The sequence below is a fragment of the Moschus berezovskii genome, chromosome 9 (genome assembly GCF_049115385.1).
Source record: "Moschus berezovskii isolate FMDL1 chromosome 9, NW_MosBer_1.0, whole genome shotgun sequence".
Taxonomy (NCBI): Eukaryota; Metazoa; Chordata; class Mammalia; order Artiodactyla; family Moschidae; genus Moschus; species Moschus berezovskii.
This window is the reverse complement of record NC_142468.1, coordinates 81,002,299-81,023,522: the sequence shown is the minus strand read 5'-3', so window position 1 is coordinate 81,023,522 and position 21,224 is coordinate 81,002,299. Positions and strand designations below refer to the sequence as shown.

At 44.2% G+C, this 21,224-nt stretch overlaps 1 long non-coding RNA gene across 1 annotated transcript in view; it reads right to left on the bottom strand.

Moving 5' to 3' along the window:
• The window catches only part of LOC148776599 (uncharacterized), a 97,862-nt gene extending 79,109 nt beyond the window's left edge, over positions 1–18,753 (bottom strand). The window contains exon 1 of the long non-coding RNA XR_016038363.1: positions 18,419–18,753. This is a non-coding gene — a long non-coding RNA (uncharacterized LOC148776599). The remainder of the gene's footprint in view (positions 1–18,418) is intronic.
• Positions 18,754–21,224: the final 2,471 nt, after the last annotated feature.

Below are 21,224 nucleotides of genomic sequence, written 5' to 3'. Positions count from 1 at the left end.
AAAGATAAATAGCCATGCTTTTAAAAACTTCAATGAATTTTAGAGCTAATATTAGCTTCTAAAGATAAATGTTTATGAAGAAGCTTTAAATAGGGAGTTTAGATTATGATGCCTTGTATTTTAATCCTCTGCTTTGTGTCAACCCTCTTTTTTAAACCAGTTATTTCTCTTAATTTTTGACTCCCATTATCAGATGAGGGCATTGAGACTTAGACAGTTAAAGGGCTTTTTAGAAATGTGAGAATTTAGAATGGATAAGCATCAGGGTCCTACCATATAGCAAAAAGAACTATATCCAATCTCCTGGGATAAATCACAATGGAAAAGAATATAAGAAAAGGAATCTACATGCGTATAACTGAGTCACTTCGCTGTACAGCAAAAATTAGCATAACACTGTAAATCAACTATACTTCAGTTTTTAAAAAAAGAAGTATTAATGTGCTGATGAGCTTCTTGGTGGGGGCTGCTTGAACATCTTCTTTCAAAAGATTATTTTTTTAAAAGCTTACTTTTGGGGCCTCAGTTTCCTCATTTACCAGAGGTATGAAGAGACTAGGGCTTACCAGGTGGGGCTAGTGGTAAAGAAACTGCCAGTGCAGGAGACATAAAAGTCACGGGGTTCGATCCCTGGGTCGGAAAGATCCCCTGGAGGAGGGCATGGCCACTCACGCCAGTACTCTTGCCTAGAGAATCCCATGGACAGAGGAGCCTGGAGGGCTATAGTCCTTAGGTCACACAGAGTCAGACACACCTGAAGTAGCAGCGCTCATGCGTGAAGAGACTAATGTCACGAGACTGTCATAAAGGTGATATAGGTAGTGGGCATTTACCATTCTTAATGCCTTTCTAGAACCTTCAAAGTCTCTTTTTAGTTAGAAAACTCCCTTGTCTGAATCTTGAATGCCCCCCCCAACCCAATTTACTTTTAAATAGCTTCCTTGAGATATAATTTACAAACCATAAACCTCACACATTTTAAATTACAGCTCAGTGATTTTTAGAAAATTTACATAGATATTCATCCCTCACCACAGTCCAATTTTTAGAAAATTTCCATCATTCCAGAAATGGAAATTTCATGAGCATGTGTGTTCAAGCCCCACTCTTGTTCCAGCCCCAGGCAATCACTGACCTGCTTGCTGTCTCAGATTTCCCTTTTCTGGACATTCCACATGAATGAAATCAGACACTCTGTGGTTCTTTTTGGCTGAGTCTTTCATTTGGCATAACCTTTTTGAGGTTTATTCATCTGCCTTTTTACTGGTAAATAGTATTCTGTTTATGAGTGTATCTCATTTAATTTACCAATCACCAGCTGATGGTCATTTCAAGGTTTGGGCTATTATGGAAAGTGCTGCTATTAACATTTGCCTACATTTCTTTGTGTGGAGATATGCTTTCATTTCCCCAAAGAGCTTTTCCAGCTTCCATTGCAACTAGGGTGCAAGCATCGTCATGTGACCAGCACTGTACTAAGCACTCCATATGCATCTTTTCATTTAACCCTCAAAATAATGGTTTATGCTAGGCACTGTTCCTATACCCATTTTACAGATGAGCAAACTGAGACACAAAGAGATTATGTGACTATCACTGGGAAACAACAGAGCCAAAATTTGAATCCAGGCAGCCTGCCATCATTAGGGGCTATGCACTTAACTGTCTCTCTGCTCTGAGAAGTGGCTGAATTTGTACCCTGAGCTCAGTTGTCATTGCATGTATCCTGTTTTAAGCACCACACTGTGCTCTCCCTCTGATGACAACCAACCCTGCATTGTTTCAGTGATGCATGAAGTGGCAACAGCAGAAGAAGCATCTGCAGGATCTCAGAATGCTGATATCTGCCACCATCGGAGCAGCACCCTGCAGGTCCCAGAGTCACTGGCAGCCACAGTCCTATGCAATCATCTAGTCACCATGCAAAGAGGGAAGGGCCGTCGACATCCCACTAAGAGAAAGGAAAACTGACACAAGGAGAGGAAAGCCACTTGCCCAAATCTACAGAGCGGAGCCCCAGAAACCGGGGTCCCATCCTCCGTGGGCCAACAGCCAGCCTGAGTCCTTCCTGCTCCAACCTCCGCTGACTTAAAGCCCCACGTTTTTCCAGGTGGTGACTGAAGAGAGGAAGAGCTCAACGTGCCCTGGGTAGCACTGGACGGTTGCCAGGGGGCTCTGGAACCCAGCAAAACCTCTCTCAGGCTGTCCCGTTTGTCACCTGTGCTAACAAAATTTCTATTCATTTTCCTTTTGTAAAATGGTGAAAGATATTTGTCTTTTTCTGACTTACTTCACTTAGTATCATAATGTCTAGGTCCATCCAAGTTGCTGCAAAAGGCATTATTTCACCCTTTTTAATGATGGGTAATATTCCACTGTATGATATCACTTATATATGGAATCTTTAAAACTGATACAGATGAACTTATATACAAAGTGGCAATAAGCCCACAAACATAGAAAAGAAACATATGGTTATCAAAGGGGAAAGAGAGAGGGATAAATGAGAAGTTTGGGATTAACATATACGTACTGCTATATATAAAATAGATAAACATCAAGGACCTACTGTATAGCACAGGGATCTATACTCAGCATCTTGCAATAACCTGTAAGGGAAAAGAATCTGAAAAAGAATATATATATATATATATATATATACATTATATAACTGAATATACATATATGGATACAAAACCGAATCACTGTGCTGTACACCTGAAACTAACAACTTACTGATCAACTGTACCTCGATTTTTAAAAATGGTAAAAGCCCCCCGTTATGTGGGGCTGTTGTGAAAGTTGAGGGAAATATGCATAGTGAAAACACACAGCAGACAGGCCTCCTTCTGTCTTGCTCGCCAAACAGCACCACCAAACCCCAGAGATGGAGAAGACAAAGCCCCAGTGGCCGCATTTTAACCCTAGAGCCACCTTTGCATGACGCCAGTGTGGCTCATCCCTGAATAGAGCTCAGCCCAAACTAGATGCCACCCCCGAGTCTCCCCCTTCACACACTCCTAACCCACTAAGATCACAACTTCTGCTGAATCTGTTCACTGCTTCTCATCTCTTCAACTCCTCTTTGGCCCAAAGCAGCTGAACAACTATGCCAGCCTCCTAACTGGTCCAGCTTCCATGCTCCCCCTCCCTTCTCCCCACCCAAAATTCATTCTTTCCACAGCAGCTGAAATGATCTTTTCAGTTTATTAATCAGACTCTCTTCCTCTCTCAACAAAGGACCATTTGTTGCTCTTTGAATCCAACCCAGACCGCTCAGTTCTTGTTCGTAACCTCATAAATCTGGTTCCAGGGATTCTCATAAGTTCTCCTGGTCTGGACATAATGATAAAACATATCATTTACCAAATGCTTGTTACATGCCTTGGGATTTCCTAACCAATATGCAGATGTTAGTTTGTTTTATGAGGTCTGTATATTTACAAAGGGCCCTGTGCTTAGGAGGGTCCCATGTTTTGTTTAATGCTCTTCTCCCAGAGTCTGAAAATCTTAAATATTAACTTTCTCACCAATGTGCCCTGCATTTTCATTTTGCACTAACGTTATAGCTGATTCTGTCCCCCAGTAGCCATGAGAAATTATGGATGAGTCAGAAGTCTTCTAGCTGCAAGTAACAGATCCAACTCAAAATGGCTTAAACAGTAAAGGAGAATTTACTGGTTCACAGAAATAAACAGGAGTAGATTTTACTGGTTCAGACAAAGTTAGTTCTAGGGTTAAAATGATGCCACCAAGATTCTGTTCTCTCCATCTTTTACCTCTGTTTTGATTTCTCCAGCTTTAAGACCAGATCAAAGAGCTTATTCCTCCCATAGTTTCAACAGGTCATAATATGGGTCTCACTGTACTATTTTGTCATTTTCCCATTCCTGAACAAAGCACAGAGGCCTTGGGATGTCTATACAAAGGGAGTGTGTTATCATCTCTTGTTTTCAGGTAAGAAAAGAGACTCACTGAGGCAGTGCAGAGTGACCAGAATGACACACTGACCTGGGATTGAAATCCAAGTGTGAGTGACTCAAAGTCCCCTAGATCTGATCCTCACCACGTCCTCCTTTCACCTTGACAATGGTCCGGGTGAAGACTTGCACCGTACCCAGCTCATGTTTGGCTTATTCCCTATCTCAGATCAAGTGATCTGGGCAAAACTTTGTGCTGTTTCTACCTTAGAATGTTCTCTTGTTGGAGGCGAATGGGCAGAAGTGCTAGTCTAGCCCCTGGCCGACAGTCCATGACAGGGACAGATGTTTTTGTTATTTTTTCTGTCGTCATCATTATGATCATTAACATTTTGGTGTATATGTTTCCAATTTATATCTATAGCTACATAACCACATTGATTATATTCTCAGAAATGGGAACAAACTATAATATTACTTTATGATCCACTTTTCTCATAGATTATAGTGTGACCATCCATGTAGCTTGTCTTACCCAGAATTTTTAATGGACACATATTTGCCCACTGAATTGAAATAACAAAATTTATTCATAGTTGTTTTTTTTTTCTGTGTGATTAAAATCCTTATATTCTCCTTTCATTCATTGTCTCATTACCTCCTTAGGGTATGATCTTTGAAGCCAAATTTCTGGATCAAAGGTATTTACAAGTTAATATATTTGATACAAATCACTAAATCACCTTCTAGAAAGATTACTCCAAATTATACACTCATTAACAATATATGAAAAGTATTCATTTTCCAGCACCTTATTTTAAAGTATCTTGTTTTTAAGAGGCTGATATAAGCCCTGAAATTTGAAGATATTTTCACAACTGATTCTAGAAACTAGGGAAAACAAATCAGAGATTAATTTATTTCCCCCAAGTTATCATATATACACAGTTGCTTTGCTATAAATTAATTCAAACTTGTCTGCCTTAAATATTTAGCATGAGGATTTTATGCTTTATTTTGACAAGTGCATTTAAGAGAACCTTGTAGCTTCATACATTTAGTCTAACCATTTCAGCTTGTTTTCCTTCTTGTTTTATATAAATACCACATTTAGCTCCATGCTACAGATAAAACTGCCACACAATTCTCACAAAGTGTATATATCCCCACTACTGTCCTCCCCCTCCACAGCTGCAGAGAAAAAACAAAACATCTGGTAGGAAGTTGGGGCATTAGAAAAGCAGGGTCTTGTGGAGTGTAGTCCTAGGGACTGGCTTTTTCCACAGAGCCTCACCCCAAGGCCTCCCTGGGCCAGGTTCCATTGCTGAGTCAGTCTGTGATTCTCCAGATGACTAAGGCAAAGCCTTATTAATTAATTGGGGAGCATGCCTAGTGGAGGAAGCAGGCTAGAAAACAGAAGTTGACTACGGAGTGACACAAGGCTAATGGAAGCCTGAAGGAGCCCAGAAGATGGAACTGCTCCTGTCTATGGAAAGCAAAGAGGATCAAAGTCCCCTGGAGTTGCCAGGCCAGGAAGTGAGAGTTCAGGGCTTTCAGGCAAAGGGCGCACCACATACAAAAGCAGGAAAGCTTGACGGGTCCTGGGAGGCTTGAGAAAGCAAAGCCTCCACAGAGGCCAGAATCCCACGTGTGTGTGGACTGCAGAAGAGACAGGGCAGGGATGTGAGGTCTAGGTGGGTGCCCCGAGCAAGCTGGGCAGAGAGAAGGGAGAGGCTGGGCCAAGCTGCACAGAACCACGGAGCTCAGGTCCAAGCATCTGGGGAGCCACTGAACACTAGCAGGAGAAGAACGTGGCATGTTAACAGGTGGAAAGAGCACACAGGTTGCCATCAACAGAGTGGATTTGAGTGAAGTTTGGTGACAGGGAGATCAGATCAGAACTGGACCTTGGTGGTGGAGACCGAGAGGTGGAGAAGCATCGGGGAGACACGCACAGATGGCCTGGAGAGTCCTCACTGAGTGACAGAGTGTCGAACAACAGGGAGGGGAGAAGGAACGCTATATCCGGCTCCTGGCTCTGCCGACCAGATGGAGGGCTGAGCATTCGCTGACTAAGCAGGGGAGCCCTGGAGCGGGGTGACGGCACCTGAGGCTCTGGGGCCCTCTAGGTGCTAGACCACAGAGGAGACAGTTGGCTGGAGAGAGTGGCTGGGGGCATCAGCAGGGTCATATTGACCGAACCTTAGGGAGCACATCACTCCCCAGGCACAGTGCATCAGCGGAAGACCACAGGGAAGCACAAGTCCTGCCTGAGGAAAACCGTGATGGGCATGTGACACACTTCAGGCAGGGACAGAGGCTGATCGTGGCATCACAGAAGCTGCCACCTTTGAAGCAAATGTATGCGAGCTGAAAACAAATGTCCCTCACGGCTTCTGTAAGAACCTGTACTGGTCCCTATCGGCAGGTAGGGCAGAGTGGAAACCCAGGGCTCCCTCAGCTCCTGCTTCCATCACGCTGCAAGAATTTCATGGGCAGTCAGCAGCTCAATCTCATCACCAGATAGCAGAATGAACATTTTTTTAGGAGAAAATTAATTTATTTTAGCAGTATATTGAAATAACAAAATCAGTATTTTTTTCTTTTTTATTGAAATTAGCTGGTTTATAATGTTGTGTTTGTTTCAGATGTACAGCAAAGTGCTCCAATTATATACATATGAATATTTGTGTATGCCTTTTATGACGGAAGCAGAGGATGAGATGGTTAGATGGCATCACTGACTCAATGGACACGAATTTGAGCAAACTCCAGGAGACAGTGAAGGGTAGGGAAGCCTGACGTGCTGCAGTCCATAGGGTCACGAAGGGTCATACACAACTTGGAGACTAAACAAATGCGTGCATATATATATATATATATGCATGGATGTATATATAGTGTACATGTATACGTGTTTTTATATTCTTTTTCAGATTCTTTTCCCTTGTAGATTATTCAGTCAGTCAGTTCAGTCGCTCAGTCGTGTCCGACTCTTTGCGACCCCATGAATCACAGCACACCAGGCCTCCCTGTCCATCACCAACTCCCGGAGTTCACTCAAACTCATGTCCATCGAGTCGGTGATGCCATCCAGCCATCTCATTCTCTGTCGTCCCCTTCTCCTCCTGCCCCCAATCCCTCCCAGCATCAGACTCTTTTCCAGTGAGTCAACTCGTCGCATGAGGTGGCCAAAGTACTGGAGCTTCAGCTTTAGCATCAGTCCTTCCAATGAACACCCAGGATTGATCTCCTTTAGGATGGACTGGTTGGATCTCCTTACAGTACAAGGGACTCTCAAGAGTCTTCTCCAGCACCACAGTTCAAAAGCATCAATTCTTCGGCGATCAGCTTTCTTCACAGTCCAACTCTCACATCCATACATGACCACGGGAAAAACCATAGCCTTGACTAGACGGACCTTGGTTGGCAAAGTAATGTCTCTGCTTTTTAATATGCTATCTAGGTTGGTCATAACTTTCCTTCCAAGGAGTAAGAGTCTTTTAATGTAGATTATTACAAGATCCTAAATATAATTTCTTGTACCATACAGTAGGTCCTTGCTGGTTATCTATTTTATATATCTCTAATTTCTTGAAAAGATCTCTTGTTTTTCCCATTCTGTTGTTTTCCTCTATTTCTTTGCATTGATCGCTGAGGAAGGCTTTGTTATCTCTCCTTGCTGTTCTTTGGAACTGTGCATTCAGATGCTTATATCTTTCCTTTTCTCCTTTGCTTTTTGCTTCTCTTCTTTTCACAGCTATTTGTAAGGCCTCCTCAGACAGCCATTTTGCTCTTTTGCATTTCTTTTCCTTGGGGATGGTCTTGGTCCCTGTCGCCTGTACAATGTGATGAACCTCCGTCCATAGTTCATCAGGCACTCTATCTATCAGATCTAGTCCCTTAAATCTATTTCTTACTTCCACTGTATAATCATAAGGGATTTGATTTAGGTCATATCTGAATGGTCTAGTGGTTTGCCCTACTTTCTTCAATTTAAGTCTGAATTTGGCAATAAGGAGTTCATGATCTGAGCCACAGTCAGCTCCTGCTCTTGTTTTGGCTAACTATATAGAGCTTCTCCATCTTTGGCTGCAAAGAATATAATCAATCTGATTTCGGTGTTGACCATCTGATGATGTCCATGTGTAGAGTCTTCTCTTGTGTTGTTGGAAGAGGGTGTTTGCTATGACCAGTGCATTCTCTTGGCAAAACTATTAGCCTTTGCCCGGCTTCATTGTTAATCCCAAACCCCTAATTTATCCCTCCCTCCCCCGTCTGGAGAGGGGAATTCATATTTAAATGCATCCATCATGTCTGGTTCAGCACTGACTGAGAGGGAGAAATGCCAGAGGGCAAGGCCCTTTCCTATTTCAAATTGTGAGTTCTGCTTTTACCAGGCTAACCCTTTCAAGTCAGGGGTGTGTACAGGAGTGGTTAACCCCTTCAAGTCAGATCCACAGGAGCCCTGAGTGTGCTGGGTGCCCACAACGAGAGGAACATGAAACATATTTCATCTTTGGTACAATGAAAGTCCCACTGTTCCTGAGAGGGAAAATACAGACAACTCAGAATACTTCTCAGGCAGCAGAGAGTGGTGGTCAAAAGTTGATGCTATACGGCAAAAAACACTACAATATTGTAAAGTAATCAGCCTCCAATTAAAATAAATTAATTAATTAAAAATAAAAGTTGATGCTAAGTGGTCAGCTGCCAGGATTCAGGACCAAATCCTCCCTTTTATCAGTTGTGTCCCTGGGAAAGTCTCTGGCCTCAATTTACTTATCTGTAAAATGGGAATTAATAATAATTCCTACATGTAAGATTGATGAGAATTTAAATATGTGTATTTCTTCTGGGATGATGGAAATGTGTTAAGAGATTTAGGATAGGCAAATAAAAAAGGAAGAGCTGACTGGAATTTGTGGAGTCATTTGTTCAATAACAATGCTTAGAATATGAATTTCCAAAGCCAGTTATGTTTGAGTAGTTAGTTTGATACCAAATTCCAGGCTTTCCCTAACTCAAGATAGATTTATAGATAAATATAGATTTTTTTTCTATCTCAATGATTTAAGGTTGAGTTCTTTTATTTTTCTACCCAGATTCCTACATTCATTTTGTATTTTAAATTCATAGGCAGCTAGAAAACTGGAGGGGAAAAACCAAGGGAGAAATTTAATATAGAGAGAAGCTCATCATGGTGGGAAAACAGGGGGAGAGGTGCTTAGACCTGGGGAACAAGAGACTGTTTTGAGGTCTATCCCTGGTTTTGATCAGCCCTGAGACTCTGGACAAGGTCCTGGATCCAGGAAAATTAAAGCTGAAAGAAGCTTTAGACACTACCAGGTCCAACCAGCTCCACTGGGAGGAGGGAAACTGGGGCCCAGGAAAGGGAGGTGAATTTCGCGATATTGCCCACTTAGCTGCTGTCTATGGGGTCACACAGAGTCAGACACGACTAAAGCGACTTAGCAGCAGCAGCAGCATCAGACAGCTGAGCTAACACTCCATCCCCGGTTTCCCCATATTTTGAGCTCTGAATGGGGCTAATGGAGTTAGTGATATCTAGCTTGTCTAGCCCTCGGGGTTGCCACAAATGTCAAACAATATATTAAATATTCAATACTCAAGTGCCCAAAATATGCTCTGAAGAGCTACAAACTTGGATCTGAACTTTGGTTGTAGCAAGTACCAGCTATGTGACCTTGACCTTAACCTTCCTGGGCCTTTGTATTCTCATCTGTAAAGTGGAATAATAGTTAAAATGACAGGATGCAATTACACGTGAAAAAAACACTTAGCACAGTGACTGGTACATGAGTGATTCCGTTCCGTTCCATTCCGTTCAGTCGCTCAGTTGTGTCTGACTCTTTGCGACCCCGTGGACCGTAGCCTACCAGGCTTTTCCATCCATGGGATTCTCCAGGCAAGAATACTAGAGTGGGTTACCATTTCCTTCTCCAACATGAGTGATTACTTGGTTAAAAACACACTAAAGCCTGAAAGTGAAAGTGAAGTCGCTCTGTCGTGGCCGACTCTTTGCAACCCCATGGACTGTAGCCTACTATGCTCCTCCATCCATGGGATTTTCCAGGCAAGAGTACTGGAGTGGTTGCCATACCCTTCTCCAGGAGATCTTCCTGTCCCAGGGATTGAACCCGGGTCTCCCACATTGTAGGCAGGCTTTACCATCTTCAGGCAAGAATACTGGAGTGGGTAGCCATTCCCTTCTCCAGGGAGTCTTCCTGACCCAGGGATGGAACCTGGGTCTCTTGCACTGCAGGCCAATTCTTTACCATCTGAACCACCAGGGCAGTCCCACCCACTGTGCATGCTAACTCTCACCGTGGGCACAACATGCTTTCTCATCACACACACAAGAGCTGGCAGTCGTGGATCCCTGAAGCTCTGATTCTACCGCCCATGAGGGTCCTCACCTTATTAGTAACATGGTTTTCTGAGTTTAAGGGTGTCCTTGGTTGCCATTCTTTCTTTCATAATCTTACTTCTAATAGGAAAATAGATGAGAGCTGAATGCTTAGTCTTCAATTTCTTTGCACTTTTCTTCTTGGGATGTCTAGCAGGTCTTTTTGGGAAAAGGACTCCTGCTGACCATTTGAGAGCACCTCTCTGGCTATGAATGTGCCCCCAAGTCTCCACCTGCCCACTCTTGCCCTACGCAAGTTTTCCTGCTACAACCTAACATAGTTCTTCCCCAAGCCTAGACTTTTAAGAACACTAGCTTTACTAGATCAGGAAGCTTTAGACAATACAGGAATGTGGCTGCTTGCCTGTGCTGCTCTGGGGACTTTCTGTGTGCAGTGGCGCTGCCTGAAGCACTGCTTACATACAGCTTCTGAATGTGAACCTCTTCGCCCCCAAACCTAGTGCTCTAACTTTATACTGAATTAGGTCACAAAAATGGCCAAGAAAGGCAAACTCCAGAATAATGAGATGTGCTGTCTTCTTAGAGAAACTCAAGGGGACAAAACAACAGAATTTCAGATATTTCACTGTGGCTAGTAAATATACATTTATTTCTTTGCATCATGAGGGGCTGATCCAAAGCAGGCACTTAAATTTTGCTACTCTAATGCTGGATATGGTTTAAGGCATTGCATATGAATTGAACTGAGTTGAAACTAATCAAGTCAAACTAAAAGTGATGGAGATAGATAACAAAGACAGAAAATACATTGGGTTTGCAGACAACTCTAGTGGGAACAGCAACTAATAGGAGTAAAATCTTGAAGGGAAGGTGAAAACTCATCTCCTGAATATGCCCTATGGGAGCTGTAGCAGTGTTTTTCAAAAATTGACTATTACCCACAGTGCATTTTATACCACAATACAGATTGCAGCCATGAAATTAAAAGACGCTTACTCCTTGGAAGGAAAGTTATGACCAACCTTGATAGTATATTAAAAAGCAGACACATTACTTTGCCAACAAAGGTCCGTCTAGTCAAGGCTATGGTTTTTCCCGTGGTCATATATGGATGTGAGAGTTGGACTGTGAAGAAAGCTGATCGCCGAAGAATTGATGCTTTTGAACTGTGGTGTTGGAGAAGACTCTTGAGAGTCCCTTGGACTGCAAGAAGATCCAACCAGTCCATTCTAAAGGAGATCAATCCTGGGTGATCATTGGAAGGACTGATGCTAAAGCTGTAACTGCAATACTTTCGCCACCTCATGCGACGAGTTGACTCACTGGAAAAGACTCTGATGCTGGGAAAGGTTGGGGGCGGGAGGAGAAGGGGACGACGGAGAATGAGATGGCTGGATGGCATCACCGACTCTGTGGACATGAGTTTGAGTGAACTCCGGGAGTTGGTGATGGACAGGGAGGCCTGGCGTGCTGTGATTCATGGGGTCATGGAGAGTCAGACACGACTGAGCGACTGAACTGAACTGAACAATACACATAGTCATGTAGACATGTATATGCATGTAATGCAAAATAGTGCATATAAATATATGTGCGCACGCGTGTGTGTATGTAGTCGCTCAGTTGTGTCTGACTCTTTGTGACCCCATGAACTGTTAGCCCACCAGGCTCCTCAGTCCATGGGATTTTCCAGGCTAGAATACTAGCTGCTGCTGCTGCTGCTGAGTCGCTTCAGTCATGTCCGACTCTGTGCAACCCCACAGATAGCAGCCCACCAGGCTCCTCTGTCCCTGGGGTTCTCCAGGCAAGAACACTGGAGTGGCTTGCCATTCCCTTCTCCAATGCATGCATGCTAAGTCACTTCAGTCGTGTTTGACTCTGTGCGACCCCACAGACAGCAGACCACCAGGCTCTTCTGTCCCTGGGATTCTCCAGGCAAGAACACTGGAGTGGGTTGCCATTTCCTTAGAGTGGGTTGCCATTTCCTTCTCTTATATTTACAAATACATATAAAGTTTCATGAAATAGTATTGGTTCATACCACCCAGGGTGCACTCTAGTTTTTCATTGTACTTTATTCTAGTATAATCTGTTCCATTTTTAAATTTTAATCATTTTATTTCCAAACCATCTAAACTGATTTTACCTTTCTTTAAGAGCTTGACCCCATAGCATGGAAAGGTTTGCTTTGCTGGAAAGGGTTCGGGGTCGACCTAGAGTTGAATCCCAGTTCTCCATTCACTCTCTGTGACTTCATGATCTATTAGAGTCTTAGCTGCCTTGTCTGTAAAATGGGTGGGAGGAGTGACAACACCTCTGCCAGTGTCTTTGTGAGGACAGACAGGTAACATGGTAACATGCCATCTGTAAAGCTCCCAGCACAATGTCCAATACACATCAAGTGGCCCTCGACATCACCAGCCCACGGAAGCTGCATTTGACCCATTGTAACAGTTCCTGATTCTTTTCAAATCAAGAGAAGTGAAAGGTAGAAGAGGCATTCCCACTTCTCATGCCCGCTATGCCTTGATTCCCTGGGTCCACAGAAGGCCAGCCCAGCTGAAACACGGCATTTTTAGCACAGAAGCCTATTCTCATCCAGATCATCGCTGGAGGTTCCTAGACCCCAGGAATTCCTCAGGCCACCCTTCTGCCCTGGGGTCATTTCAGAGAGCAGCAGTGTCTCAGGGAATTGATCACTGTGAGCCAGGACCTGTCTGACTTATGCCAGAGAGCAGGCAGCAGTCAACCAGGGCTTGAGGCTGGCCCCTGAGACTCTGCACTGAATTATTCAGGATTAAAAAGTTCTGACCTGCCAGGGAACAGAAGGGTAAGCCAGCTGCACAAGTTGAAAAACAGTGTGATAAAAAGTTAGACATAAAAATGAGCAGTGTGGGTTCAAGTGGGAGGGGACCTGGGTAAACCTATGACTGATTCATGTTGATGTTTGGTAGAAACCCATGCAATGCTGTAAAGCAATTACCCTTCCATTAAAAATAAATAAATGAGCAGTGTGGACCCAGAGAGAGAGAGGGATAAGTTGCAAACTCTAAAATAATCATCTTTCTAAGTTTTGTGTTCATTCTCCATTTGTTAACCCATTCCTTCATTCATTTTCTGCTTTCTATCCCTGCTCAGGCTCTAGAGGCCCAGAGATATAAGACTAGCTCTGGTCTTTGAGGAACTCAGCACAGGGGCCCATCAGGAGGCAGGAAAGGTACAAGAGATGCCATGGGCATCTCACAAGGTGCAAGAGCTTGGGGGCCTGGAGGCTGGAGTGACTGACTTGGCCTGGGAGAACAGTGGAAGACAAGAGTACCAGGAGAGAAAAAAGAAAAGTGTGTTCCAGGCAGGAGGAACAGCAGAGTCAGAGGCGCAGGGGAAAGAGAGTGGCCTGAGAGACACTGATGGAGCTGGGGTTTGGAGTGGAGGAAGAGCAGACACAGGAAGGGGGGTGGCCAGAGCCAGCAAAGTGTCAAGCCCTCTAATGCAGGCACTAGGGAGCTAGCAAAGGCTTTGCAGTGGGGATGGGGATGAGAGCCTCGGCTTTACGATCTACGAAGCGCTCCGTGGAGCAGAGCAGTAGGAGCCCTGGAGAGAGAACCTGTCAGCAGGGAGACCATTCTGGTGCTGCCCCAACAGTCTAGGAAAGAGGTGGTGAAGAACCGGGGAAATGTAAACACTAGCTGGATTTTTTGTTAATATTTAGGGATTAGTTTTCACTTTTAGGTTAGGTATTATTGCATGTGCATATTTTTAAAAGTGAATCTTTATCTTTTAAAGCTGCATACTGGAATATTTATGAATGACATATAATATCTGGGGTTTCTTCAATAACCTGGGTATAGGGGTTGCAGGAATTGGGCAGAGAGAGATCAGTCCTGGGTATTCATTGGAAGGACTGATGCTGAAGCTGAAACTCCAATACTTTGGCCACCTCATGCGAACAGTTGACTCACTGGAAAAGACTCTGACACTGGGAGGGATTGGGGGCAGGAGGAGAAGGGGACGACAGAGAATGAGATGGCTGGATGGCATCACCAGCTCGATGGCCATGAGTTTGAGTGAACTCCGGGAGTTGGTGATGGACAGGGAGGCCTGGCGTGCTGTGATTCATGGGGTCGCAAAGAGTCGGACACGACTGAGAGACTGAACTGAACTGAACTGAACTGAATGGATAAAACACATTGGCTCTAAATTGGTCATTGTTGAAGCCGGTTGCTGGATACACTGAAATCCATTTTATTATTCTCTCTACTTTTGTTTTGTTTGAAACCTTTATAAAACATGTTAAAGATAATGATTTAATAAAAGAAAGGAAATAATAAAAGAGCTAATACATATGGAAGACTTCCCATGTTCTGGAAGAGCTTATGCATATTAATGACCATCACACCTACAGCAACTCTTGATGCAGATATTATTAATATCCTTCTTTAACAGATGAAGAAACTGTGGTCAGATCGGTGTGAACCATACTGAAGTTGATACAGATTACTTCATGGTGGAGTGAAAATTCTAACCCATCTGACACCACAGCCCTGCTCTTTTTTTAAGATTTTTTTTTGTTTAATGTGGACCATTTTAAAAATCTTTATTGAATTTGTTACAATATTCATTCTGTTTTATTTTTTGGCTTTTTGACTGCAAGACACATGGGATCCTAGCTCCCTGACCAGGGATCAAACCCACACCCCTGCGTTGGAAGGTGAAGTCTTAACCCCCGGACGGCAGCTGTATCTTATGCTCCAGGTTAAGGGCGTGAGCTTAGGTTAAGGTGCTTCAACAAGACCTTTTCCAGGAACAGGAAATAAATAAGACACACAAGTCCCCAGCGTTCTGCGGCTTACATTCTTACTGAACATACAGACAATAAGCCAAATAAACTCTCCAGTGTGTTAGAAGACAATGGAAAGGACAAAGAAGGAAAGGGTCAGAGACAGGGCCGTAGCCTGGAATGGCCTTGGGAAGGGGTCATACGCGCCATCGAAGGGGAGAGAGGAACCCAAACGGGCTGCAGAGGGAACACCTTGGGGAAGAAGGAACAGTAAGTACCCCACTTCTGGGTTGAACACGCTGGCCTGCTGGGTTCCCTGAGCAGCAAGGAGGCCAGTGTGGCCTGGGCAGAGGGGAGGGTTGAGCAGTCAGAGGTGAGATTAGGGAGGGCACGGGTGGCTCCACCAGGCGGGGAGTTTAGTGACTTTAAAGACCATGACTTGTACTCTGTGTGAGCTGCGGTGTCCTGCAGGGTTTTGAGTCGAGGAGCTGTGCAGAAGTGAGTACTGGAGGCCTGCAGCTGCCCCTAAGGAGCCTGTTTACAAGGTGGGCCTCTAGCTGGCATTTGGGACCTGACTTGGGGAGGGCCTCACTGCTCTCTGATAGGAGTGGCCCACTCTGCCTGGAGCGTTCACACTAACAATGTGGTTTGTGCTTCCTTCTGGAAGACTAGAGTCTAGCTTTGTGACACACAGAGGGGCTGGCACCATAGGCCCCAGTAAAGACTGTGGGCACAGTCTAATGAGCACCCTTGGTGGACAGCGTGTTACACGTGCTGTCACAGTCTGCTGCTAGCTGGGTTAAAGGTGTCCCCTGCCACTCCACTGTGGGAGCTTGTGCCTGGCTTCCCCTGGACTCCACCGCACACACCTTTTCCCTTTGTTAATTGTGTTTTGTATCCTTCCCTGTGACAATTCATAGCCCTGAGTATGACAACACATGGACTCCTGAGTCCTAGTGAATTGCTGAAACTGTCAGTGGTCTCAGGGCCTTCAGCCCAGGAATCATTTTTCCAGCATTTTAAAAAGGATCACTCAGGCTGCCTTTCTGAAGGCAGCAAGAACGGAAGCTGATAGACCCCACAGGAAGCCACTGCAATAATCTAGGTGACAGCCTCAGCTGAGGACAGGAGGTACTTCTGGAGACAGTGAACGGAGGCAGGGTTCACGATTTTTTTATTCTTCTACTGAAGACACATATCTTAGTTTTCTTAAAGTTTTTTCCCACATTGAGGTACATTTTGGCTGACAAATTTGTTACAGATATAGTACCTTATTTATGTTAAACCTAGGTACAATGAAAGTATTATACTTAATATTATATTTAGCACCTTGATGACTCAAGACCTATCTATACTATTATTATTGTTAGATCAACAAACTTCAACATTACTACCAGGTACCAGTAATACCGGGTAATTTAATATTAAATATTTTACAGTTCATGTGAACCTGAAACTCAAATTAACCATGGCAGTGTGATTTTTTCAAAATAAAAACAAAAGGCACAAACAGACACACAGTGAGGCTTCAGTCCTTATTTTGGTTTCAATGCTGAGTCAGGTACAGTAACAAAAAACCCAGCAGTTTACAAAAAGGTTGGATTAAAATTGGGGTTCTCACAGGTGAAACAAGTCAGGCTTACTTGGCTAGATGGCTAAATATTAATATTTGTAGGAAAAGCAGCTTTCAATTACCTTGGCAAGCCAACTTTTAAATTATTTTGCCCTTTTCAACTTTGCATTAAAAAGACACCAGAGAGGACATTCGCATCTCAAAGATACAGCTAAGTTCTTTTTCGGATGACTGTTTCCCCTTTCTTTAATATTTACAAGCTTCATAAGATGAGCAGGGAAGGTTTTCGGAGTGATGAAAGGACTTTTGGAACCACCTGTAAAGACTACATTTGTAAACCAAGTTGTGTTTTTCCCTCCTTTCCAGAAGAATTGGGTGACCTCCCCAATGAGTGACACATCTATCCACCCATGTTGGAAAGCTCACCCCTCTTCCTGGAGCCTAAAGGAGAAGGCCTCTCAGGAATGCCCAGAGGCAATACCCAGACTCCCGCAAATCCATCTGGACGAAGGGGGAAGGAGGCAAAGGCAGCAGGAAAAGTACGGAAGATGGGCTAAGGAATCCACCCTGCAATCCCTCTGGCCTGATCCTCAGCTTGAGGGAGGGAGAGGAATGAAGAGCCCTTACCCGCTTGGGTGGCAGCTACTGGGGCACACTGGGCTGCGGGCCTTAGGGACACACCAGACAGTAACCCTGGCCAGAGTCCTCAACGGCTCCCACGGCCACTCGCCTGTTCGCAGAGGGTTTGAGGAGAAAGAAATGACAAAACCTGAGAGGAAGCCTGAGAGGCAGCAGTGAGAACCAGATGTCTGTGCGCTACCAAGTAAGCAGAAGAAACCAAACCTAGCCAGCCGGAAAGTTACAGTGACATGACTTCCCAGTCCCATCAACCAGTGACCTTTCTCCAAAGTGCCTTATAAATGGGTTTCCCTTCACAGGCAGAACACCCCTAATTGGAGCCAAAGCCCCCCAGATGGAAGTCAAAGTTCCCCAGATTGGACAAGGTCACAAAGGCCCTGGTGGGATCCTGATGTCAAGCTGTTCTGGGGAGAAGGTTATTTGAACGTTTAATTTACAAAGGAGAGTAGTATTTATTAGAGAATCAATCAACTTGTTCCGCACTGTTAAAGTTACCCGGGGCTCCAGTAGAAGAAATTAGAATTCAACGCCTCTAGTCCAAGGGAGTCTCCAGACCTGTTCATTATCAGAGTGTTCCTTGCCTTTGTAAAGCACTTCTGACTGTCAGATTGTTTTATTGTGAGCCATTCAGAGGTCACTGCTCTTCTGATCTTAACATATCTAATACATGCCCCCAAAGTCTTTCCTTTGGGATAGATGAAATATTTCCCATTTTTATAAGCTTTATATATAACACCAAAACACAAAAGACACAGACAAAAATGGTACAAATTTTGGCATCGATGCACAGATGAACTGATTCCCACAATCAGGTAAATAAGTTTACTCTACAAAACAAATGAGCTAATTTCAGATAGGCTACCCACCCCAGAAAAACCAGCTCCCCAATGAACTGGTTCCAACTGAGCCTATTCCCAAATCAGGTAAATAAATTTACCCTACAAATCAAACGAGCTAATTCCAACTAGGGTGGGCTTGCCCCACGAGAACTAGTTCCCAATGAACTGGTTCAGGGTAGAGTCCAGCACTTCCCCTCTCCAACAGCATACCCCAGCCAAATTGTCCCATAAAGAAAAAACCCAAACTGAGAGGAAAAAAATGTTCCCAAAGCAACTTACCCTCCAAAATCGAGCCCACTGGCCAGGTTCTTATATGGATCAGAGATGGGTGGGACGTGAGGAAACAAAGTAAAAAGACTACTGAATCCTCGCAAAAGTCCCATGGAGTGGCAAGCCTCAGGTAGATGGTGTTAGCTTCACTTCCTCACAGTCCCTCACGTGTGCGCAGCTCAGGTTACCTCCCTGAGGCAGGCCATCATGTGTGCTTACGAAAGTGGCAAGATGAGGGTTAAAGCCACAGCAGCAGCTCTGGTGTAAATGTAAGATGAACCCTTCCTGGTTAGAGTCCTGGGTTTACAGGGACTTAGAGGCAAGCAGAGGAAGGCAGTGCCTGATAGGACACCGCGTGCTAACCAGAGGACTGTCCTCTCTGGAGAACGCTACACTATTGGGTGGATCCCTCAGGGTGCAGAAAACCGGTGACAAATGCCCATTGCAGCCTCCAGCAGGGCCTCTGACCCACCGTGCAAAAGTTGTCAAAGATGTCTCCCTCTTATCCAGCACCTATTTGCAGAGATCAACCTGAGGAGGCTCTCCTCCCTTGAAAAGGCAAGTGTAACTTCTAAGATGTAAGTGCCCTTCACAGAAGAGGGCAGTAAATTCGAAACTGTGGGATGTCACTCAAGAAAAGCTGTATAAACAGTCTAGCCCTATTTCCCGACCTCAGCTTTTCCGAGTCCAAAGAGGGCAGGGAGATTTAAAAAAACAGTTTTCAAGGACAAAAAGTGAAATTGCCTTTTTGATTAAGAGCACAGGTACTCGTGGGCTGCTCCTGCAGTGGAATAAAAAGACATCTCTTTCTATGACATAGATTACACAAACTTTCTTGAACTCTAAATTTGAAATAGCATATTTCAAGGCAGGTGGGTGGATGGGTGTGGAGGAGGGAAAAAGCAAAAAGACAATAGGAAGTGGGGTGGGCCTGAGGGAGCTCTTGGGAACTGGTTTGCAGAACTCTCTCTGAAATGTTCAAGTTGAGAAGTGATGTTATGTTAATCTGTGTCCTAATTGCTCAGCAATAAACAACACCCACTTGCTGCCTAAATGTCAGGACCAGGACTATTTCTGTTTCTGCTTTGAAACAGTGTCAGTCATGGTGAAGAGCACGAAGAGATGGAACACTCAGGTTAGCTTACAGAATGTTACATGTCAGCGTGCAAAAAGACCGAGGGGCATTGGCTCCTGAGAGGAAGAGCTCTCAAATCCTTGCGACTGGCGGAGCTGCGGTGGGACTGTTTGCCTGCTGACTGCTGATGTGGGAGGGGTAGGTGCGATGTGTCCCCGCTCGTCACCTCTTGCTGAAAGTGTTAAGAGCAGATCATTGCTAAGTTTGGATGGCACTGGGAGGAGGGAGATGGTAACTTTTCAAACAAAAATGAAGGCCAGCGAGACAACTTTGAAGACTCCAGTCCCCCAAGTCAGTGAAGATGTCAAGAACTAAAGTGAAAAGGATAATAATAAAATAACCAGATGTCCTGTCTGTTCTAATCACAGGCTGGGAAGGACTTGAAGCTCACTCATGGAATGTGTGGAAGTTGTTTGGGGACCAACAGCTAGAAATCCTCTCCTTCATTGCTTGTGTGTCCTCAGGCAGGCGCTCCACCTCTCTGAGTCTTGGTTTCTTTGTCTTTCATAAATGAAGGTAATGTCTCTTGAGGAGACAAGAGGATTCATGAACTAACGTGTCTATGTAGGTACATTTGTGGTTGTAGGTATATAATCTTCATGACACAAAGCACGCTCCCAGAAGCAGCCTGCAGCAGCTGGACACTGTAAACTCACGGATTTCTACTGAAGTCCAGCGAGTTATCTTGGCTCCCCAAAGCCACACGTGTACCTCCACTGATCCCCAAGGATCTGCCTGGCCTGTCCTTGCTGACTGGGTGGAGAGCCCAGGGAACGCCGGGAAACGTCGGGAAACTGATGTCTCTCCAAGATGCTCCTGTCAATGTCTAAACTGAGGGAGTGATTCTGCAAAGTAACGTCTACTTTGGGTTTCAGACACCTCCCTGCTTCAAGTAGGGCTGGATGAAGAGTGAGGCTTAATGGTCAAGAGCATGGAATTTTGGCTTCTCCCATTGCATCGAGGTCTGTTGCTTTCCATAATGAATAGAGCATAGTTGTTGGCATCAGATCTGACTAGAGCTCCAGGCCGTGTCCTGTTTAGCTGGGTAGCCTTAGGTAAGTCGTATAACCTCTCTGAACCTAGGTCATTTGATGAAAACAGTAGAGGGAGACAGTTATATGGTTCTTTGTGTTATTAAATCCACCACGCCTCCCAGTTTTGAAAACAGAGCTCTATAGATTTCGTTGAAAAAATAACTTTGTTTTTAAATTTTCTTCGACAGAAGGTGTTGGTAAAGTCTGGCATCACTGGAGACCACGTTTAGATTTTGAAGTTTGTTTTCTTCCTACTTTTACACCATAGTTTCCTATTGTTGTTGCATTCAGCCAAAGATTTTATTTTACTATTGATGCCAGTAAAATATGACGTTCTTCAATTGTTGAGACCCTGAGGAGACAGAAAATGTCCATCTGTTTCTATCAAAGATAGAAAATAAATAGACTGCATTTCTTCAACTAGCTAGACTTTCCCAAAATATCCCAAAGTTCAGTTCTTCTCAGAATTATGTGTATGTGTATGTGTGTGTATAAAGTCACTATTTTTATGTGGGTATACACTAATGTGAGACCATGAAAATAAAGTTCTTTTCTTTTGTGTGTATAATCCAAGGTGTTGTTTGAAAGCAGTTGAGCTTAACTTGCACATCACCCAGGTCTCATGGGTGGGACCTGAGGAGCCATC